This window comes from Stegodyphus dumicola, chromosome X2 (assembly GCF_044657685.1).
Source record: "Stegodyphus dumicola isolate Sdum_Otavi_A_Nest chromosome X2, ASM4465768v1".
In the NCBI taxonomy this organism is placed as follows: domain Eukaryota; kingdom Metazoa; phylum Arthropoda; class Arachnida; order Araneae; family Eresidae; genus Stegodyphus; species Stegodyphus dumicola.
The window spans coordinates 150,047,727-150,070,290 of record NC_140781.1 but is presented as its reverse complement, the minus strand read 5'-3'; the positions used below and the strand labels follow the sequence as shown (position 1 = coordinate 150,070,290).

General features: G+C 31.8%; 1 long non-coding RNA gene across 5 annotated transcripts in view; it reads right to left on the bottom strand.

Annotated features, from left to right (window-relative positions):
• Positions 1-22,355, bottom strand: part of LOC118184569 (uncharacterized) — a 46,568-nt gene extending 24,213 nt beyond the window's left edge. For 2 of the 5 annotated variants that reach the window (XR_015039151.1, XR_015039149.1), the window contains exons 1-3: positions 22,254-22,294; positions 6,949-7,191; positions 3,438-3,680 (exon numbers count right to left, since the gene is read on the bottom strand). This is a non-coding gene — a long non-coding RNA (uncharacterized LOC118184569). Of the gene's footprint in view, positions 1-3,437; positions 3,681-6,948; positions 7,192-22,157 lie in introns of all 5 variants that reach the window. The other 3 variants (XR_015039150.1, XR_004757452.2, XR_004757453.2) reach the window with 3 other exon arrangements.
• Between the last annotated feature and the right edge of the window lie 209 nt (positions 22,356-22,564).

Here is a 22,564-nt window from a genome sequence, read left to right as displayed (position 1 = left end):
GATACAATATTTGGCTGTGAATGGCTCTCGGAGATAAATTTAGATTTGATCTCAATAAAGTCAATTTCTATCTCTCAAAAAAGTAGTTTAAATAAATTATTAGAGCAATATAAAGAGAATTTTTACAAAAAATTAGGAGAGATAAAAAATTATGAGGTTCAACTAGAATTAAAACCAAAGGTTTCCCCAAAAGTTTGAAGAGCTAGGCTGTATAGATGAAGAAATTGATCATTTGGAAATGGAGGGTATAATAAAAAAAACTAAAACATCAGAATGGGCTACTCCAGCAGTACCCATTGTTAAGCCAGACGGTGCTATTCAACTGTGTGTATTTGCTGACAGTAAACCCAATTGTAACACCCTTTGCCGACTACTGAGGAAACATTTTCACGTTTGAGTGAGGGAAAGCATTTTTCAAAAATTGATTTTAAACATGCTTACTAATAAATGAAAGTACACACAGAGACTCAAAAATTGTTAACAATAACCATACACAAGAGCTTATATATGTGTAAGGCTGCTATCACATATCTGTTTGTTTCGGAATAACAACTGTTTGGAACAATTTTTCTGCTTTGTTACAACAGCCAATCACCACAGATCACTTTGGGGTTAACACAGGGAAAACTGGTCCTTCATTACAAACACACTGATAGCATTCGAAACTGATAGCTGATTGGTTGAAAACGAACAATTTGCAATTTTTTTGGAAAGGAAGAAAAAAAATTGCACGTGTTCCTTTCAATAGTAAAGCAGGCAGAAAAATTGTCTGAAACAGTTGATCGAGTGAAACAAATAAGTGTGCGATATGGGCCTAAGAGATTAATGTTTAAGCTAAACACAGCACCGACAATCTGGCAACATTACATTGGCCCAACTATTCCAAGGTATGGAAGGGTGAAGTCTTCATGGATGATACTTGAGTAACAGGGTCTGATGATCATGATCCACGTGTTCCTTTCAATAGTAAAGCAGGCAGAAAAATTGTCTGAAACAGTTGATCGAGTGAAAGAAATAAGTGTGCAATATGGGCCTAAGAGATTAATGTTTAAGTTAAACACAGCACCGACAATCTGGCAACATTACATTGGCCCAACTATTCCAAGGTATGGAAGGGTGAAGTCTTCATGGATGATACTTGAGTAACAGGGTCTGATGATCATGATCATTTATATTATTTTAAAAAATGTCTTCCAATAATGTAAAGCTCATGCATTAAAATTAAATTTTGAGAAAAGTAGATACATCATTAGTATCGATTTTGTGACTTAAAAACACTATTAGCATCGATTTTTAGATCACAAAATTGATGCTAATGGTTTACATAAAACCAATGTAAAAATATCAGCAACTGTCAAAGCACTGAGACCCAGAAAAGTCCAAGAAATTTAAAGTTGCTTGGAATTAGTTTATTTTTATGGTAAATTTTGCCCAAATTTAGCAACAATCGCAAACCCCTTGTAATATTTAACTAAGAAAGATTCAAAATGGGATTGGACAGGGCTTTTCAGAAGGCTTTTCTAAACATATAAAAAGAACCATGTTCACAAGATTTTGACGCATTATGATCCAAAATTACCTTTAACATTGGGAACTGAATGAGTGGGGTTATATGCAGTACTTTCCCACACACTTTATTTGACAGAACTGAAAGGCTAATTGCATATGCCTCTAGAACATTTACTAAAATGGTAAAAAAGTGTTCTCAAACTGGATAAAGAAGCCTTGTCAATCATCTGGAGAAAAAAAAAAGTTTTTCTTAAATGGCAGGAAATTTACGTTACTTACAAATCATAAAACCTCTACCAATTTTCCACTCAAAGAGAGGCATGCTAGTCTTGGCAGTAACACGATGCCTGCACTACATTTTGATCTTACAGTCATTTCTACCATAAAACAAGCGAGCATGGCAATACTGACTTTCTTTCATGACTACCAACAAACTCAGACCAAATCTGCATTCAGATTGATGTAAATATTTTTCAATTACAGCAGACTGAAACGTTTCCAGTCACTGCCAGAGATTTGGCTAATGAAACTTAAATTGATGCAGAACTCAGTCCTCGACTACAAATACTTGAAAGTGGTAGTGAACTGAAAGGAAGGGAGATGGAGTACAGTCTCCAAGATGGCTGTATAAAGTATGGCGAACACATTTGTATTACAAAATGACGCCATGAGAGTGTGTTAAAAAGAGTTGCACCACGGACACTTAAAGATTGTAAAGATGAAAGCAATTGTAGAAATCATGTGTTCTGGAATGGTATAGATAAGGATATCGAAAATACTTTCAAAAGCTGTTCTGAATGTGCAAAACATAAATCAGATCCTTCGAAGGTAAAGGTCCATCACTAAATGCACACGAGTGCTCCAATGGAACGTTTTCACATGGATTATGCAGGACCCGTTTTTGAGTATATGTTTTTGATAATCATCGATGCTCAGTCAAAATGGCTAGAAGCCTACCCAACAAAATCAAACTCGGCTTTAAAAAAGAGGAAAAAAATGGATGCAGAACTTTTTGCATTATTTGGATTACTAATATTGTTAATGCGTGATAATGGGCTACAGTTTATTTCATATGAATTTAAGATATTCCTGCCGAATAACAAAAGCAAACAAACAAACAAAAAAAACTGCACTATTTAAGCCATCTAGTAATGGGCTGGCTGAACAATATGTGTTTACAGTAAAATAATCCTTAAGAGCCATGTAAAATTATACGGCAGCTCTGAGACCAAAAACTCGGTATATTTCTAATGCAAAACAAAAAGGCTCAGAACTTAACTACTCTACAGAGCTCTGCGATGTTATTGCTAAAAAAGGAAATTCGAACAAGAATTGACTTACTAAGACCAGATCTCAAAAAAGGGGGTTTCAAAAAGAGAGTTTGAAAAGGAAACTATGAGTTTGCACACCAGATGTTTAGGACTAGCAATAAAGTGGCAATAAGAAATTATTGCCTGCCTGACAGGCGATGGAGAAATAGCACCATCCAAACCAAGGATGGACAGCTACATTACAATATAAAGGTGGATGGTCAGTTAAGGCAGCGACATGTCGACCAGAAACGTGATGGCAAAACCATTAATGATGATGGCTTCATATGTCATCCTCCAGCTCTCACAATTTCCAAAGAAGCTGATAAGAGTGGAGTCATAGAACCATACAAGGATAATCTGCATAAGCTATTACTTGCACGTGCTCAAGCCAGGTATTAATAAATACTACCTGGCTGTACTGATTTAAGTGTACATTTCTACACTCTCTAAGGAACAAATACTAGCATTCTTCAGAAGCTGGACGAAAAAAGTTATGGAAAAATTCTAAATGTGGATATATGAAATGACAACCAACAGAAACAAATTTCAATACATTGTCAGTAAACAAACAAAGGCACTTTAGTTTAGTAAAGATGAAAACCTGGCTAGGCTTACCCGCCGATTCCAAGCAGAATGTGACATTCATTCCAGCACTCATTCCAGTTTTATTCAGTTTCTTATTCAAGTTCTATTAGAGAGGATGCCTTCATTTCCTCTCATGCTGTGGCTTCTATGATTCATGCAGCCACAGTTCCTTTGCAGTTTACATCTGTAAGCAGATATAGCTACCACTGCTGGCTTGGAGATGTCCCCGATGATGAGGCATATCTTAGGGCAAGCAATACATGTCCAGGATGTCTATAAATTTAAAATTGTGAAAACGAAATTATTATTTTAAACTCAAATGTATAATGGATTTATTATTAATTGCTTTAAATTACAGCTTTACATTGAATCATCAATTTTATTTAGAATCAGATATTTAAAACAAAATTAATTGTATTGTATCTTCTCTGACTTAACCCTGGATGCTTTTCAAGTACCAGCAACAGTAATAAAATATGTATATTATACAAGAAAAGGATATTTCTTCTTTTTTCCTCCTTTCCTCCCACAACATGCCTGAGTCAACGAATTTCTCCATATCTGCATGCAGCTGCAAGAAGTAAATGTTTGTTCTTTACCACTGAAATGGCACAATTTTTTAAAGGAAAGGCAATTTTCTGCTTTGAAGTTAAAATTAATGGCGCATTTAGTTGAAAATTGGCTTATTCTTACTTCTGGGCCTTTTTCAAAGTTGCCTATCATAATATATTACACCAGTGATGCTGGGTGATGCATTCGTTTTAGAAATCTGAAGCATGATTAAAAATGAAACAGGATTTTGTACGGCTTCCAGAATACATTTAAGCTCCAAATAAGACAAACTTTTCTCAAAAAATATACCACAAAGTAATCTTACTCCAAAATCCAAACTAGAAGACAAAATTACCTTAAGTTTTGCTTGAAAACTAGAATATCAGATAAAGTTGCCTTCCATTTGTCTCTCACTGCTGACAAACAAGCTTCCTTTAAAAATGTGCTACTGAATGAAAATCTGCGAATATACAGTGTAATGAATGAAAATACCATCTAATTAAATGGTAATCTTGATATAAAGTAATGGTGCTGAATTTCTTTCTAGAATTTCATTGGTTTATATATATGAACAGCAATATGCTCACATTCTGTTCAATAATATTATGATTTAATTCAAAATTACAGAATCAAACTGAGACTACTTTTATTCCAAATGCTGGATTGCTTGGCAGTCTTACAGGAAACAATTCACATAATCAAAGGTAATCTAATGACTCGAAATGAAGCAATGCCGCTCAATGAAGCAATTACACTATTTTTAATGAAGATAATTGCAAAATGTATGTAGTGACTGTTAAGCTACTATTCCCTTCAATTCCAGCTGGTACGAAGGCCTTCCAATGCTTATTAATATCATAGTCTCAGGCTCTACATTGTCTCAAAAGTTAATTTTTATTCCTTCATACCAAAATGTCTTTTGAAACTACAGACAATAAGAGCTAAAACCATGGGAAATGTATATTGCTTTGAAATTAGCTCTCATACCACCAGTATCACTGAAGTTTTGCAGTCCTTACTCCACACATTGGAGTTCTCTGTTAAATATGTGTAATTTTTTTCCTCCTTATTGGTTAAATTAACGTTCTCCTTTTGACGATTTTTTTTCAATGAACTGCCATTATTCAAGCATTCAAGCATCTTATTCATCAATATATGAAAGGTTCAAAATACTTAAATGTAAACTATTCTCACCAATTATATAAAATATTTAAATGTTAAGATTGATCATTTTTCTGTACTTCTGCCTTGTCTTATTCTCTGTGCATAGATGTATTTTCAGCTTCTGCATTATATTCCCAAATAATAAAAACACTAATAACATATATATTCCAAATGTATGTTTTTGTCAGCCAAAACATTCATCTGTAAGTTGAAAAAAAAAGACTGATTTTGAACTTTGACAATCTCAGATAAAGTTCCTAACCTGCTGAATAAATTAATGATGCCATTAACTATTAATAAACTGCTAATTTTGAATACCATATTTAGCATGCAGAGCATGCATGCCATTTTATAAACATTCATTAATGATGTCATTCACATTGTTTTGACACCAAATGAACCAAGAATTAGAGTAAATATTATTTTGTATTTGCTTTTACCTAAATTACTCACCTGAGCCCCTTTTAGCAGTTAACCATCTTCTCAGAAATACTTTTCTTAAAGGAAATAGTATTCTGGCATTATTTTATTACATTCGACTGCATGCAAGTAAGTGATAGTTTAAGTAAAAGTTTTTTTGTACATGTATTCCATTAACAGAATAAAATGTTTAGAAAATTTATTTACTCCAAAGGTCATATATCCAGTAAAACATTCAAATATGTTGTTAATACTGAAAGTTATCCATAAATATTTTTAATAAATTACAAAGAATAAATACAAAGCCACATTATTACTTCAAATATATATATTTGAGAAATTCTTTTAAGTTAATCTAAAGCAACTTCTCCAATGAATTTCTTGCCCATTAAATTTACAGGAAAATGACTATCACATCATAGTAAATAACATTGGATTGGATAATTTAATTATGGCAAAGCACACAAGGGCTATCTGCCTAAAGGGAGGGATGCCTTCGTGGAGGACTTTCTAAGGGAAACTGGCTCTTATACATGTTACACATGGGGAAAAGCACAAAAACACCCATGCAGGCAGCCCGTTCGCAGGATTCGAACCTCGGACCGAACTACCAGTGTTCAGTGTCTTACCGCTCGTGGGCCTCATAGTAAATAACACTTAATACCTAAAATAACACTAAAATTAAGAATGGTATGATGAATGTACAATGCAAATAAATAGAAATAATATAAGTATTAAACTTTCACCTTTCTAACTTTGAAGACAGCAAGTTTCTGTCTAGTTCTGAAGCTTAGTGGATTAGATTATTTAGATTACAACAAAGCATTTGAGGGCCATCTATCTGCCTTAGGGAAAGATACTTTTGTAGAGGTCAGCTTAACAGAAACTTGCCCTTATGTTACAAATGTGGAAAACCATGAAAAGCTATTACACAGCAGGTTGTCTGCCAAAATTTGAGTCCCGGTTACATTACTAATGTTGTGGTGAGCTTGATGCTTGGTGGTGGTGACAGTGGTAATGATGAATTAAGCTGAACTGTTGAAAATTAAGGAACAGAAAAATATGACAAATACAATCAATGATCTTCTCTCCTGTTAGGCTGCAAGAGAGAGATCATCAATTGCATTCATCAGTAGCAGTCTACAGTCACTATATTTGCCTAGCCAATGGTTTACTGATGTCTACTACTGATATCACAAACTATACAAATAATGATGCTTGCTCAGCCTGATGTGAAAGGTTTGAGGCATGACAAATTGCTACTCTGCTTAGATTGACACATTTTTCCTCGTTCTTCACAAGAATCAAACTTATTTGCAAAACTGCTTTAACATGTGTACTCTTTTATAATTAAAGCCACAATTTTTATTTAATCAAACAGACATGCATGCATATACAGTGGTACCTCAATAGACATCATTAATCTCCATTCCAGGTCCTTGAACGTATACCACATGCAGTGGCGTAGCTAGGGTGGGGCAAGGGGGGACATCTGTCCCCGGGCACAGCATCCAAGGGGCGCCAAATTGATGCTACGAAATTTTTAATGAAATATTTTCCATTTTTGGCACACAGAAAGGGGCACAAATTCTTCAGTTGTCCCCGGGCGCTGAAAACTCTAGCTACGCCCCTGACCACATGACCTTTCCTAGTAAAAAATAAAAGGGAAATAATTAATCTATTCTCATAAAAAAATCCTATTATTACTATTATAACACTGTTTATTACTAAAATACAAATGCAATGGGCAAAATATACACATTGTACATCAGTGGTCTCAAACTCAAATTGCCTATCGACCATATGCACGATCTGAAAAAAGTTCACAAGCCAGAACCTTTTTAACAGAATTTTCAAATGAAAAAATTAAAGTTCATTCACTAAGTATTTTTCAAAATGTAGGTAAACAATAATAATAGTATTGCAAAGAAAAAATGCAAACATATTTATTTTTATCTAAAGTCCAAAGTTTGGTACTTGTAAGACATTTTTGTTGGTTACACTTTGTGATACAAATATAATGACAGCTAAATATTAAATTTTCAGACTGATGTTTGTTTAAAATAGTTCTAAGATAAATCAGATTAAATCAATAAATAATTTAATTTAAACTGAAAGAAACTGTGAAAATGTTAACTTTCCAGCTAAAATTTTCCAAGTGGGACAAAACTTGAGAATGAATAATGACAACTTAGTTTCCTTCTCTTACTTATTAATTTTTTTAAGCATGAACAAAAATACATATTTTTGTATGTATTATGAACTTTTATTTCTCATTACAGCTTGATACTTCATGGCATTTCCGTTCTGATAAAGTTTGTAGCCTTGGAGAGATTTAAGAGAAATTATCTTCATCATGCATTACAGATGTTCATTGGTCAATTGGGTTTCTTTCTTATTAACTATCAACTATGAAAAAAGGCCACTCACATATAAATATAACAAAGAACATAGCAATTATTCTCAGTTCAAAAATTTCTAAGTGAATTTATTTGCTTTTTAACAAGTATGAATAAAAGTTAATAAAATTTGAATCTTCAAATCTTTGAATAAGATTTATATTGGATTGTAAATGAGTTAGCTTCATTTATAGATTTTCTGATGCATTATGCATGTTAGTTTTAAACAGTAATGGAAATAACGTAAACTTGGACTTAAAATAATTAAAATCCTGAAGTCTTTTTAACATTGCAACAAATTCATAACTGGAATGTCTTTATGGACTGCATAAAACTGCTTCAAGGCCGCATGCAGCCCGTGGAACTGCCCGTGATACTGCATATAAAAGTTTTTCTGCTATCCACATCAAAAGCAAGTTTTCAAAATTTTTTAATGATTCTGATCTTTGTTTGGTAATCAGATTCATCCCCCTTCACAACATTAGTCAATTTAATAGTGTCTTCACTTTTCACAATCATAGACATTACCAACATCATGGCACCACTGGTAAACACCTTTTATATGCATATGGTATACAATAGCTAGATCTCAGTATGCATGCATTTTCATATTTTTCAACAATTCCTTTTTTACCTCTATGGTGATCATAACAATTTTCTTCATTGCTTAACTCTTTTCCTTAACTTTTCTAAAACTCATTATTAATGAATTTACAAGAACTTTATAAGAAAAAATCATTTGAAAACTCAGAATTACACCACATGCTGTTTGTTGAAGAGTATAACAGGTGGACAGTCATAGCACCAATCTGAAAAGAAGTAAACAAGTGCAGTACACACAATCATGACTCATCAAACCTGAGTTGTATTCCAAAACAAGTATTGTATACCAAACATACATTTTCACATACAAACAGGACAAATACCAAGTAGTAGCAGATGTACCCTAAGGTACTACTGTACATGAACAGTACAAAGTCCAAACCAACATTTAGAATGACCTAACATTCAGACCTCAGCAACATTAGACAAAAAAAAAAAAAAAAAAAAAAAAAAAAAAAAAAATTTTCCCCCTGCCAAAGGTATAGGAATTGAGCAGGCAAGTATGGCATAGTGATTTTCTTCACAAGTAATTGAGTGCTGTATGCCAATATTTATTTTTATTGGTTTTAGAATTGGTTTTTATTTTGTATGTATCTACTACAACAACAAGATGTGTTACAATATAGAGAAAAAATGCTTTGTGAGTAACTTGTCTAAAACTTCTAATTTAGTAAAAGTGTTTTGTATGAAATAAAACATTTCATTTATGACTATAAGTATCTTCTGTGTTACTTGTCTTGATAAATTACAACACCGAGATTCTAATATGTCATTTTCTACTGTTGGCTAGGAAATTGCATCATGGCCAATGTCTGATATTAGCCACGACCGTACTTTCAAGACCTTGAGTTGAGAGATTAAAATTTTTTCTATGTGACCTGAACAATAAGTTAAATAGTTAAGTGAATGTGCTTAATTGGCCAAATATTTGGCCTTGGTAAACTCGATAAAAATACTGCCACATAGGCCTGTCATATGTAAAACATACTGTTTCCACGCAGGGCAAAATGAGAAGAAAATGAGGCCTTTGAAGTGATGAATTATTCATCCAATGAATGAACTGAAAGCTGTGGTTAACAATGTTTTACGTAGGAGCTAAACAATAAGTAAAGGCCCAGGACATATTTATTTGGAGTGGGATGTTGCTCACATTGTTTTTCTTCTGTTGACCTAACATTGGGAAAGGGAAAAAGACTTGTATTCCAAGAAGCATCAGTTACCATCACAAATTCTGCTCTTCCCTTAACTTTGATTTTAAGTAGCTTATTATTTTGTTCTGTCTATTATTAATCTTATCAAAATAAGAGTTTTAGTCAAAACAATTAGTCAAAATAACAGTTAGTTAGATTAATGTCCCCATTTTAATCTCTTCTCCAAACAGTACATCCATTAATCAGCCAATAAATTTCGGAATTTTCCACACAATGAAATGCACATATAAAGCAACTTTAAAAAGCAGTGCTGAAATAAGATCATCCAAGAGTTCTAGAAATATTTCAATATAAAAATCTGATATGTAGGTCATTGCAAGATCATGAGAGGGTATCTGCAGATATTTTTAAAATTGCTTGTCATGATCTACAGTAGGTTGCAAAATTTTATGATGATGATAAGAACTGCAAACCTTAAAGTTTTTTAATATCACAAGAAAGGTGAAAATTTTTAATTAATGGAACATCCGAAGAAAGCTAAATACAAATTATATAACTGATGTCTTACATTGCAATGACAGTGCCTCAGTCATCAATCAATGAACAGAACAGTAAATATCAATACTGTGGCATTAAATCCAGAAAATATAATCATTTTGGCTTTGAGTCAACTGATTCAAAAAGAAATTTTTTATGCAAAATATTCTTTCTTAAAAAAATATTAATAAAGAATATTTTTATTTCTGTATGTCATCTGTATATGCAAACATATGCTTCATCATATGTGTATGGTTAAATATACATATACATGTAAAATATAAAAAATATGATAGCTGCTTTAAAATATAATTGGTGATCTCAAACTTAACATTCTAAATTTGGTGCTCTTCTCCTACATTCATTCTTTTCTCCCAAATTCGAGAATCTTCAATGATTATATAACAACCTCAAACTAACCAATCACAGCTTAGAGTACTCTATGCATGTACTTTGTATAAATACCGCTCGGAAATAAACTGCGTCACTCTTTTCCTGGCTTTGCTTCCCCGTCTAAACTGTCTGTGTTGTCATTTCAAGAGTCAATGTACATATCAATTTATCGTATTTCATTATGATTGAATCATAGAAATGTCTCTGATTTCATTATGATTGGATAAACATCTATCAAGATGTTTTTATATGCGTGAAAATGAAGACTAGAAATTCTTCAAGTTCATATTTTACTATCTTCATCTGTAAGCTTTCACACCCAGCCACGATGACTGCAAGCTGATTACTCTTCTATGTTCCCGAAAATTATTATATATATATATGTATTATATATATATACACATATAACCTTATACATATACAGTCAAAAGTCGTTAATTCGGACACCCATAATCCGGAATGATCTATAATCCGGACCTCAAAGCTAAAAACTTTCTGTGCATGCGCCGTGTTGGCACATATGCACAGGCGTTTTACACGTGCGCGTAAGACCTTGACGACTGCGCATATGCGTGTGCGCAAGTTCAGAATACGTTTACGCCTGCGCGTTTAATGTATAATGGACGGTTTAAGCTAAAATTATCTAATTATCTATTTCAGTTAATGTATGTAATGTAACGAAAGTATGTTTCGATGTCCATCAAACAAAAAGCGGTTTTGCTTCAAAAAATGGATAAAGGCATACCCGTCTCAAAGTTATGCAAGGAATATAACATTGGAAAGTTAAACTGTATATGACATAAGAAAAAGAAAAAGGAACTTTTTGATTTTTTTGTGGATTCCGACACCCCACTTGCAATGAATAACGGAAAAAGGGTTCGTTATGCTAAAAGTGACGATCATGACAGAGTGATGATTGAATGGGTCAGACAGCATCGCAGCGAGGGCATACCATTGACGGGTCCAATGGTAATGGCTCAAGCCAAAATATTTCATGAAGAAATGAACTTAAACGGAGAGTGCACATATTCGACAGGTTGGTTAACAAAATTTAAAAATCGCCATGGTATAAGACAATTAAAAATTTCTGGTGAAAAATCTTCAGCTGATATACTGAAGCTGCTGAACAATTTGCAGATGAATTCATTGAATTCATTACTATTGAACAATTATCTGCAGAACATTTTACAATGCTGATGAAACTGGTCTTTTCTGGCAATATGTACCGCGAAATACCTTGGCAACCTCTACAGAAAAGGCTCCAACTGGTGTCAAAGATTCCAAAGCGAGACTAACAATTTTAGCGTGCGCAAATGCTGCAGGAACGCACAAGTGCAAACTTTTCGTAATCGGAAAACATTCACGACCTCGACCGTTTAAAGGAGTAACGATTTTCCCTGTTATATATCGCGCAAATAAAAGAGCATGAATGACACAAGTGTTGATGAATGATTGGTTTGAAAATCATTTTATACCCGAGGCTCGGCGACATTTGAATTCGGTTGGTTTACCTGATGACTCAAAAATAGTTCTGATTGTTGATAACTGTTCGGTGCATACTTCACTTAAAGTTTTAGTGAAAGATAATGTATCCGTGTTATTCTTCCCTCCAAATTGTACATCTATCATTCAGCCTATGGATATGGGAATAGTGCACGCGCTGAAATGCAAATATAAAGCAGCATTTTTAAAATCTATGTTAAATTTCTTAAACAGTGGCAAGACTATTCAAGAATTTTTGAAATTTTTTAGCATAAAATCTGCCGTGTGGAGCATCGCAAGATTGTTGGAGGATGTGTCTCCAAGTACGTTAAAAAATGCTTGGCATTATTTATGGCCATCTACCATCTTTCATGGTGAGGATGATGAAGATGATAGCCGAGAATTTGAAGGTTTTCGGGCATCGCAAACTATAGGTGAAATTTTTCAGTTATTGGATTTTGTAAAGAAATGTGGAGAAGCGGTAATAAATGAAGATGATATAAGAGAAGTTTTTCATTGCGATGATAATGCCCCAATCATCAATCAATTAATGCACAGTGAAATCTGTAGTATGGTTCTAGATCCAGAAAATATCGCTTCCGATAGTGAAGAAAGTGACACAGACGTTATCGAAAACGAAACAATTTTGATTGACAAATTAGTCGATATTTTCGACACCACAATTATAGGACTTGAACAGCGGAACTTTGTAACTGAACAAGAAATTATGTCTGTTTATAGAAAGAGAAAGTATTCTATTCTCACATAAAACAAAACAACTTAAACAACTTACATTGATAGAAATGTTTAATAAAGTAAACAAATAAATATTAAGTTTTTTTTTTTTTTTTTGTAAATTTTGTTACCCTTTAGATCATAATTGTTCTTTATTTCATAAATTACAGTTTCATATTTTTAATTTTAGAATTTCTGCATGGCATCTTACGAGATTTAAACTTATGATCTATAATCCGGAAAAATCGATAATCCCGAATCGCCGAAGTCCTGACGAGTCCGAACGACTTTTGACTGTATAAGTAAATATACCCTCATATCCAGAATATTTCTGAAAGAAATGGTGCATTTTACTTGCTTTAAAAGCTGTTTATTGATGAAATGTAAAATATGTACTACTTTAGTGGCTGTCAAAATTTTCCTTTTGGAGTTAGGATTGAAAGTCTTAGATAACTCTAAGATACATTTTCATCAGGACAGTTTCAACAAACATTGATGACTAATTTGCTATGCTTTCAATTTTTAAAAAAGTAAGTTGCACTACTATGATCTTAAAAATGTTTAAATAATAATATTTTTATTGCTTTAGCATTATCCATTGTTAAAAATTATAATTATTAGTTAATGAAATAAGAAATATTTTGTTTTTAAATTTTCATACACAGGTTGTGATATTTAAGTTTTACTAACAATTAAAGCTTATGTTAATAGTTTCCTTTATGCACCTCTTTGCCATATATTCAAGCACTGTAGTTTAAATTAAGGAAAGGTATCATAACAGGTGTGACCTGTTGTCAGAACCATCTGCTTATCTATTAGAGTGAAAGCCACCAAATAGAATAAATGTGAATATCTGACATTCAGCATGTGAAATGTTGATTAGCATGACAGAAAGCAACAGCTTCTCTGGTGCAATTTCTTTGATCACTAACGCCATGTGACTGGTAATTCTATTCAGAACAGAAATTAAGGAGAAAGTACAAGGAAGAAAGAAACAACAACAAAACATGTAAAATTTCAGGCACAGCATATTTCAGAAGTAACAAAATAAAATGATTTATAATAAGTAATCGAGGCTGAAAAAAATGCAACAGAACTTAATTTGGTAACTCAAAGAAGCATACATATATGTATAATACTTCAAAATTACGAATAATAAAAGAGAAGGAAGTTATATACAAAAGAGGATATTGTTCTCTTATCAGGACTGGATTCAGACATGTATGCATGTATATATGTCATTACATATAATTTTTTTTTTGTTTCTAATAGGTTTTCAGTTATTAGCTGATTAAAGCTCATTAGAATTTTATATTATTCTGAAAAGTTTTTCGTTTTCTGGGTATTAAAAGTTTAGAAATGCATAATCATGGACCACCCAATTTTTTTAATGTTGTTTAAATGTCAATTTGATTTAAAAGTGTTTTTGTTGCTCATTAATTTGTAATTGCTTTAGAATGTCGGATTTACATTTAACGTATATATGATTTTTTTTTTTTTTTTTTTGAGCAGTCAAATTTGCATAATGTTTTATTCATTTTCCTCTCTTTTTACCAAGTGTTTCAAATGCGTATAGGGAAAATTCTGGATCTATTTGAGATTCGACCTTTCAGTTTTAACTGAATTTTAAAGTTTTAAATGAAAATTTAATTGAACCTTTTTTCAGTTCTTGATCTTAAATGATTCAGAAGAACAAAACATGTATTCGAAACATATTAATCGACTTTTATGAAACTTTAATTCACTCTTCCCTGGTGTGTTCTAAATTGGGGTTTCAGAAAAAGGAGATTAATATTTTTATAATTTTAACAATTTTTTTTTTTCCTTTTTGCAGTTTATTAATTTTTCGAGTTTATTCTACTCATGAATTCTTATATTAATTTTGATTTGTTTAGATACAATATTTAACTTCTTATTCACGGCTGCAATTTTATATTATTGGGGAATTGCCTTATTTTAATTCCAATTTAAACTTAACTTTAGATGTTTTTAGTTATACAGTCAAAAGTCCATAATCCGGAATGATCTATAATTCGGACCTCAAAGCTGCAAACTTTCTGCGCATGCGCGTAATACCTTTACGCATGCGCATTTAATGTATAACGGACGGTATAAGCTAAGCTAAAATTATCTATTTCAGTTAATGTTGCAGATTCCGTTATTCCTTAATCTTCGAATTGGATCCGGCTTATTATTTTTTGCAGACTGTTAGAGCAATTTTATAAAAGTAAGTTGGAACTTTCGATTATGTTAAATAGAATTTCCGATTCTGGAGCTGCCAAAGGAATCTACAAAGCGAAAGCATGTTTCGATGTCCATCACACAAAAAGTGGAATTGCTGCAAAAAATGTATAAAGGCACATCCTTTGTTTCTCTAACCATTCCGAAATCTGTTTATCAATTTCACGCTGCTCTGCGGGAGGGGGGGGTCGACGCGGCACGCAATGAACTGGAAGTTGATCTGTCAGCACTATCCTCATCTTCAGGGCAGATGTTTTTATTTTTATTCGGCTTATAATTCCTTACTAAATGTAGTATTTCATCTCGATGTACTCCGTCTTTGATATGATTTAAATCAAATTCCTCGTCATTATAAATATCATGAATACACATCAAATAGTTTTCTGGTTGCAATTTTCTAATTTCGACTATGCGTAATGTATGCTTTACGCATGCGAGCATTGAAAGAAATGTTTAATAAAGTAAACAAATAAATACTAAGCTTTTTTTTTGTAAATTTTGATACTCTTTAGATCATAATTGCTCTTTATTTCATAAATTACGGTTTCATATTTTTAATTTTATAATTTCTGCATGCCATCTTACCAGATTTAAATTGATGATGTATAATCCGAAAAAACAAATAATCCAGAATCGCCGAAGTCCCGACGAGTCCGGATTAAAGACTTTTCACTGTATTATCACAAAAAACGAAGCAACCTAAACAACTTGCGTTGAAAGAAATGTTTAATGAGGTAAATAAATAAATATTAAGCTTTTTTTTTTTGGTGAATGTACTTTTTAGATAATAAATACTTTATTATTTCATAAATCACTATTTCATATTTTTTATTTTATAATTTCTACATGCCATCTTACAAGATTTAAACTGATGATCTAATATCCGGAAAAATCCCAAATCCGGAATCGCCTAAGCCCTGACGAGTCCGGATTTCGGACTCTGTACTGTATTATATTTTAAACTGTTACAATATTATGTTCCTGTGAAACTTTTCTAAGAATTATTGAAAATATCTTACACAAAATTTTAAGAATTAGAGAATCCATTCTCAAGCATTATATACAGCTAAGTTTTATAATATGGCCACCATTTAGTAGTTGATAAGGGTGATTTTGATACTTACTTATTATTACAACTCCCATTATTTAAATAGCATGAAGATTATCAATAAATCACCAATGTATGTCATAAACAGTGGTTATAATCAAATGGCCAGCAGGCCTGCCAACAGTCACTGAATAATTTGCAATCGGTTAGCCTATATTTTAGGGTGGTCCTTGGATTATCGCCAAGTTGTTGTTTCATTTATGGTAACCTGAGTAGTTGAATGTTATGGAAACCCTATTGTGACATGATTGCGGTGAATTTGTCTGATGGGAAAATATTTGTTAGATGCCAGTTATTAAGTATGTTGCGTATTGTGTGCTAAAGTGGGTGTTTCGTGGACACCCACTTTAGAACAAGAGAGCGGAAGGTGGTTTTTTTTTTTTTTTTTTTTTTTTTTTTTTTTTTTTAAGTGGTTGAGGAAAGAAGAAAAACTTTATTGGATGTAATTCAGTGGAATTATAAGTGTCCTGTTTGTACGAAGGAAATGCGTAATGGTCGAACGTAAAGACTGTTCAGATGGCTTTGTCCTAAAAAAGGTTCAAATGCTCATCATATAAAGCATTCCGTTAGAAAGCGAACATGATTTGAGGAAAGTTTTTAGATGGTGTTAAGGAATTTTGTGTGCCACAGACTGAAGACACAGAAATTACTAAATAAGGTAAGTGGGCATTTCCTTTGTGTAGTGTGAATATACGATAAGATGTATTTTCTTTTTTATGTTATTTCATTGCTTGATTTAAAATGCCATTTATCAAGATTATATACAGTGGCTCCCAAAAGTGTTCGTACACTTATAATTTTCATTAAATCTCTATCCATTAATTAAAAGTATGGCTCTATCCATTAATTAAAAGTAAACTTTCTGAATAAGATTTTAATAATAAAATCTATAATCTATTCGTAACAAAATTACATGAAATATTTTTAAAATATAGCTAAACTTTATTTTTAAGAAATTAATAACCAAAAAATGACAAACATTTTATCTCACAAAAGTCTTCGTATACTTCAAAAAAATCTTGACATATTAGTAAACATTTTCATTTTTCATTAAATTAATATTAGTAGGATATCCTTTAGCATCCACAACAGCTTTTAAACGTCTGAGAAAAGATTTTACTAGTTTTTTTTTTTTTTTTTTTTTTTTTGTAATTTCTGTATCAATGTTCATTCATTCTTCCATCATGGCTGTTTTGAGTTCGCTTTTCATTTTGATGTTGTGTTTTCGTACTCTAACCTCCAGCTCTTTCCAAATGTGTTCTATGGGGTTTAAATCTGGCGACTGAGGTTGCGCAAAACCTGTGGACAATTATAGAGACACTACAAGCGAATGTTGAGAGCTGTATACTTAGGATTGTTATCATGATTAAAAATAAAGTTGTTTCCAATACCCAAATTTTGGGCTGATAATTTTAAATTGACTTTTAAAATATTTAAATAAAGAGAATGGTTCATTATGCCATCAATAAATACCAAATTACCTAGTCCTGATGCTGCCATGCACTCCCACACAAGAACACCTCCACTGCCATGCTTAACTGTTCCAACTAAGTTCTTATAATGAAGTTCTTCGTTTTTTCTTCTCCATACAGTTATTCGACCATCAGAACCAAAAATGTTAAATTCAAATTTGTCAGCAAATAAGACATTATTCCAGTATGTTTCAGATGTATTTATCATTGATTTTTGCGAATGAAAGCCTAAGCTTTCTGTTTTTCTCACTAACAAAATTTTTTTTACGGGCAGAACGCTCATGTAATCCAGCTTCTCTGAGAACTCGTCGAACAGTTTAAGGTGAAATTGAAGTAGAAAACTTTGCATTAAATTCTGTAGAAACTTTTACAGCACTCAAACATGGGTTTTTCACAAATTTTCCAATAATAAATCTCTCATCACGTTTAGTTAACTTTCTTGGTCGACCTTTTCTTACCTTATTTTCAATTCGATTTTCTTCTTTAAAGTGTTTTATCACATACTGCAGTGTAGAATGGGATAAATTAACTAATTTAGCAATATTTCGAATTGATTTACCACTACTATGGTGAAAAATTATCAATTTTCGAATGCTGTTTGTAATTTCTTTACGACTGTGTGACCCATTTTTCAATAATAAAGAGAATATTATGAAGTAAACAATAAAAATTAAAGCAAACAATTTTTTAAATGCCATTATAACGCAAAAATTAAAAAAGCGGCAAACGATAATTCTAATTTTGACTTTATTCAGAAATATTTCAGTGTACGAAGACTTTTGTGAGATAAAATGTTTTATCATTTTTTGATTATTAATTTCTTTAAAATAAAGTTTGGCTATATTTAAAAAATATTTCATGTAATTTTGTTACAAAAAGATTATAGGTCTTATTATTAAAATCTAATTCAGAAAGTTTACTTTAAATTAATGGATAAAGCCCTATTTCAATGAAAATCATAAGTGTACGAACACTTTTGGGAGCCACTGTATTTTTTGTTTGGCTCTAGTTTAGAATTGGGTGCTCCTTCGATTTTTAAGTGAAAATAGATTGATGTGTATGTGTATATGGACATAGTCAAGTCAGTGAGGAATGGTGAGTTTGTGCAATTCTCTGATTTTTTTTTTAGTGAAAATAGATCAATGTGTACATGGACAAAGTCAAATCAGTGCACAATGCCAAGTTTGCACAATTCTCTGATGTTCTTTTAAGTGAAAATAGATCGATGAAAATAGTCAAAGAATTGAACAAACTAAGTGTGCATGGACACTTAGTTTGTTAAATTCTTTGACTTGTTTGTGTAACGGCTATATTTGAAATTGTGCTTTGCTGGCAATATCACCAATTTTTGCCCAAGGGGCACTCTTAAATATATTTTTACCTCTGCAATCCTACAAGAAGAGTTCTGAGTTTGTCGCATACTATCATTATACTCCTATCACATTTTCTGTCCTTTCCCCCCCCAAAAAAAAGGTGATTAGAAACTACCAGGATTAAAAAAAAATGTACTGAAATATGGAACTTTATTCCAGATGGAAAATCATGGAAATTTCATTCAGATCAATCATTAAAATATGATAGCCACAAGATGTACACAAGCGATAAACATGTTTTCGATATGTTTATCGATATATATAGTCTTAATTTTTTTAATGAAAGTTTGGTGCCATTTAAATAATGGGGCCTGTAATATTAAGTATCTTAACTTCCTGCAAATAATACACACGAAAATAAATAAATAAATAAAAAGTAAAAATGAAACACTGATCCAAAGTTTTGGTTGTTCTAAATTCTTTCAATGTATAATAAGCTTACTGATTTTACAAGCTTACAGATCAGCATCAAAGCACTAACGAAAAATTTATTTAAAATAACTCAACTGCCAACTTATACAATCCTAGTAGACAAATTAGTATGCATTATTACAATTTATTGTGCTCAATTTAATCCATGGTTTAGAATTTGCAGAAAATCAAATCAAAATGCAAACTAATCTACTAGATAAATAAACAGTGGTTGATCTTTACATTATGGTAACTTGGCGTTTTTTTGGCGAAAATTTGGCGACCAACTCTCCTACAGCAACCCTCTATTTTTTTTTCCCCGCCGCCATTTTGTCTTCACGAAGTAAAGACATGTTTCTTTTCTTTTTATCTATTGAACACTTCTTCCAACAATCTACTAGCCGAATTACACTTATGCTAGAAATTTTATCTAACAAAACTGCTTAATCATGACAAATATTCACTGCAAAATTGGGAGAAAGTGCACAATACCATACTCCTTACGCGTTTTTCAAAATAACACATACACATAAATCATGTACACGCCGACTTATTTTTACTTAAAAAAACATCCCAGAATTGCACAAAAATGGCATTGGGCACACTCTTCACTATATCCATGTACATTGCTTTTTTCTCATAAATTAGAAAAATTTCACAAAAATACATGACAATTTTCTCAATCTTTAAACCCGGTAAAAAGAACATATATGAAATTACCTGATCGCGAAAAAGTATTTATCTTTCCAAATATGAACATTTCCACATATAAAATAAATAAAATATCCAAAAACTTTTACCTCTAAATCATCTATTACATTATACACGTCACCAACGAATTCATACCGCAAGCATTACAAATACTTAGTATCAAATATTTAAATTATTTCCATGCACGTTTACTTCAACTTAAACGTATACTACCAAATTCCTACAAACATAAAATTCACAAAATAACTATCATTTAATTAAAATATCACTAAACCATGTACACTCTGACTTATTTTTACTTAAAAAAACATCCCAGAATTGCACAAAAATCGCATTGCGCACACCCTTTACTATATCCATGTACACTGCTTTTTTCTCATAAATTAGAAAAATTTCACGAAAATACATGACAATTTTCTCAATCTTTAAACCCGGTAAAAAGAACATATATGAAATTACCTGATCGCGAAAAAGTAATGAACATTTCCACATATAAAATAAATAAAATATCCAAAAACTTTTACCTCTAAATCATCTATTACATTATACACGTCACCAATGAATTCATACCGCAACCATTACAAATACTTATTGTCAGATATTTAAATTATTTCCATGCACGTTTACTTCAACTAAAACGTATACCAAATTCCTACAAACGTAAAATTCACAAAATAACTATCATTTAATTAAAATATAATTAAATTTAAAAACACTACTTAAAATATAAATGAGCACATACATTAAATTAATACATACATAAATACCCATTTCGAATTCACTTTAGTAACGGCCATGGGATCCAAAAATTCACGAACACTGTTTCACACAACACAGAATAAAGCCAAATACAAAATTTCCAGATTTTTTCCCGATTTCCCCCCTTTTCCGATTAAAGAACCGTAATTTGTCCATTAATATCACATGACATATCCCATGATCTCTCATTTCCCTCACACAAAATAATGCGTAATCGGAACTGAGTACTGCTCACATTATTGCCAAAGTGCCAGGTAAGTAACCTTTATCGCCTCCAAAATGTCACCAAACTACCAGTTACCATATTGTAAAGATCAACCTAAACAATATTTTTAAATTACACATTTATACAAAATGACCCTACACTTCTACAGCTCATATACAGAAGTACCATGTTTCAAATTACACTGAAATACACACAAAGAAGATAATAGTGAAATGTTCATTATCAGTTTTTCAGAACGCATAATTTCAGAATTTCTAAAAATTAGGTGAAAAAAATTTTTAAGCCAAAGAAAAAATTTTAATCGCATAATATCGGTATTTGTGGACATTTCCACGTGATTTTTTTAGAAATTTCCAAGCTACGTGTAGTTTGTTGCAGCATTCTGATTATTGATTTGTGCAGCAATTTCTAAGAATTTAAGTGAAAATCTACGAAAATAACTATAAATAAAAACGTTATTTCATGCAATATTTTAGCATTTGTATTTACTTACTACAATACAGCATACAAAGTATCTTGAGAACAATGTTATTCCGAGGTTTCTAATGTGAATCAATTCACAAATACTTAATAAAATAGAAATATTTTAGAGACACTACTTACAGATTTCCGAACAGAACAAAGGACCACATAGAAAGCATTCTATTGCTATCATTTACTTCACATTCACTTGAAACATTACACAGGTGAAACAGTTTTCAGTAACGCACTACCTTAGGTTATCATCACTTTTGTTTGCAGGAAACTGCAAGATTTCCGACTTAGTCTCACCTAATAGACAGCTAACTTTTGTTTATTTATTCAAATATTTTCAAAATTAATAAAAAATTCAAAGGATCAAATAATCTTGGTTGTTATCAGCTAAAGAATACAAATATCTGACTTTACAAGGAATGAGACACTATTCACTTCTATTTTTAGTTCAAAAACTTAATTTTGAATAGATAACTGTTAACACATATTACAGATAACCTAATTTTAAAGAAATCCAGAATAATAGAAGTTATAATTACGGGCTAAAGTGCAGAATCAACGAACATTTTATTCAGTTTTAAACCTACTTAATGCACAGAAAATGCAGAATGCAATTACGAAAAATAGTTACGTACCTTCTACAAATTCTAAACAGAAACTCTTTGGTGCAAGAGCCACGTCTTTAGGCCCGAAGAGCGAAAAATCGAATTAGGTAGAAAGAATCGTGTAAGTTGAATATTGGTTCATGTTTTTAAATTGCTTTGTGCATTTGGTACAGAATCATGGCGTTTTTAAGTTTTGCAATCTTTTAAATTTTATAAATTCTATATGGTAAGTTCTTTTTTGAAGCATTAGAAAGTAATAATCAAACTGCAGTTTCTATTTATTTTGGGTGTTTATCGTTTAACGGTATCTTGGATTTCATGCGTTGTACATTATGATTTGA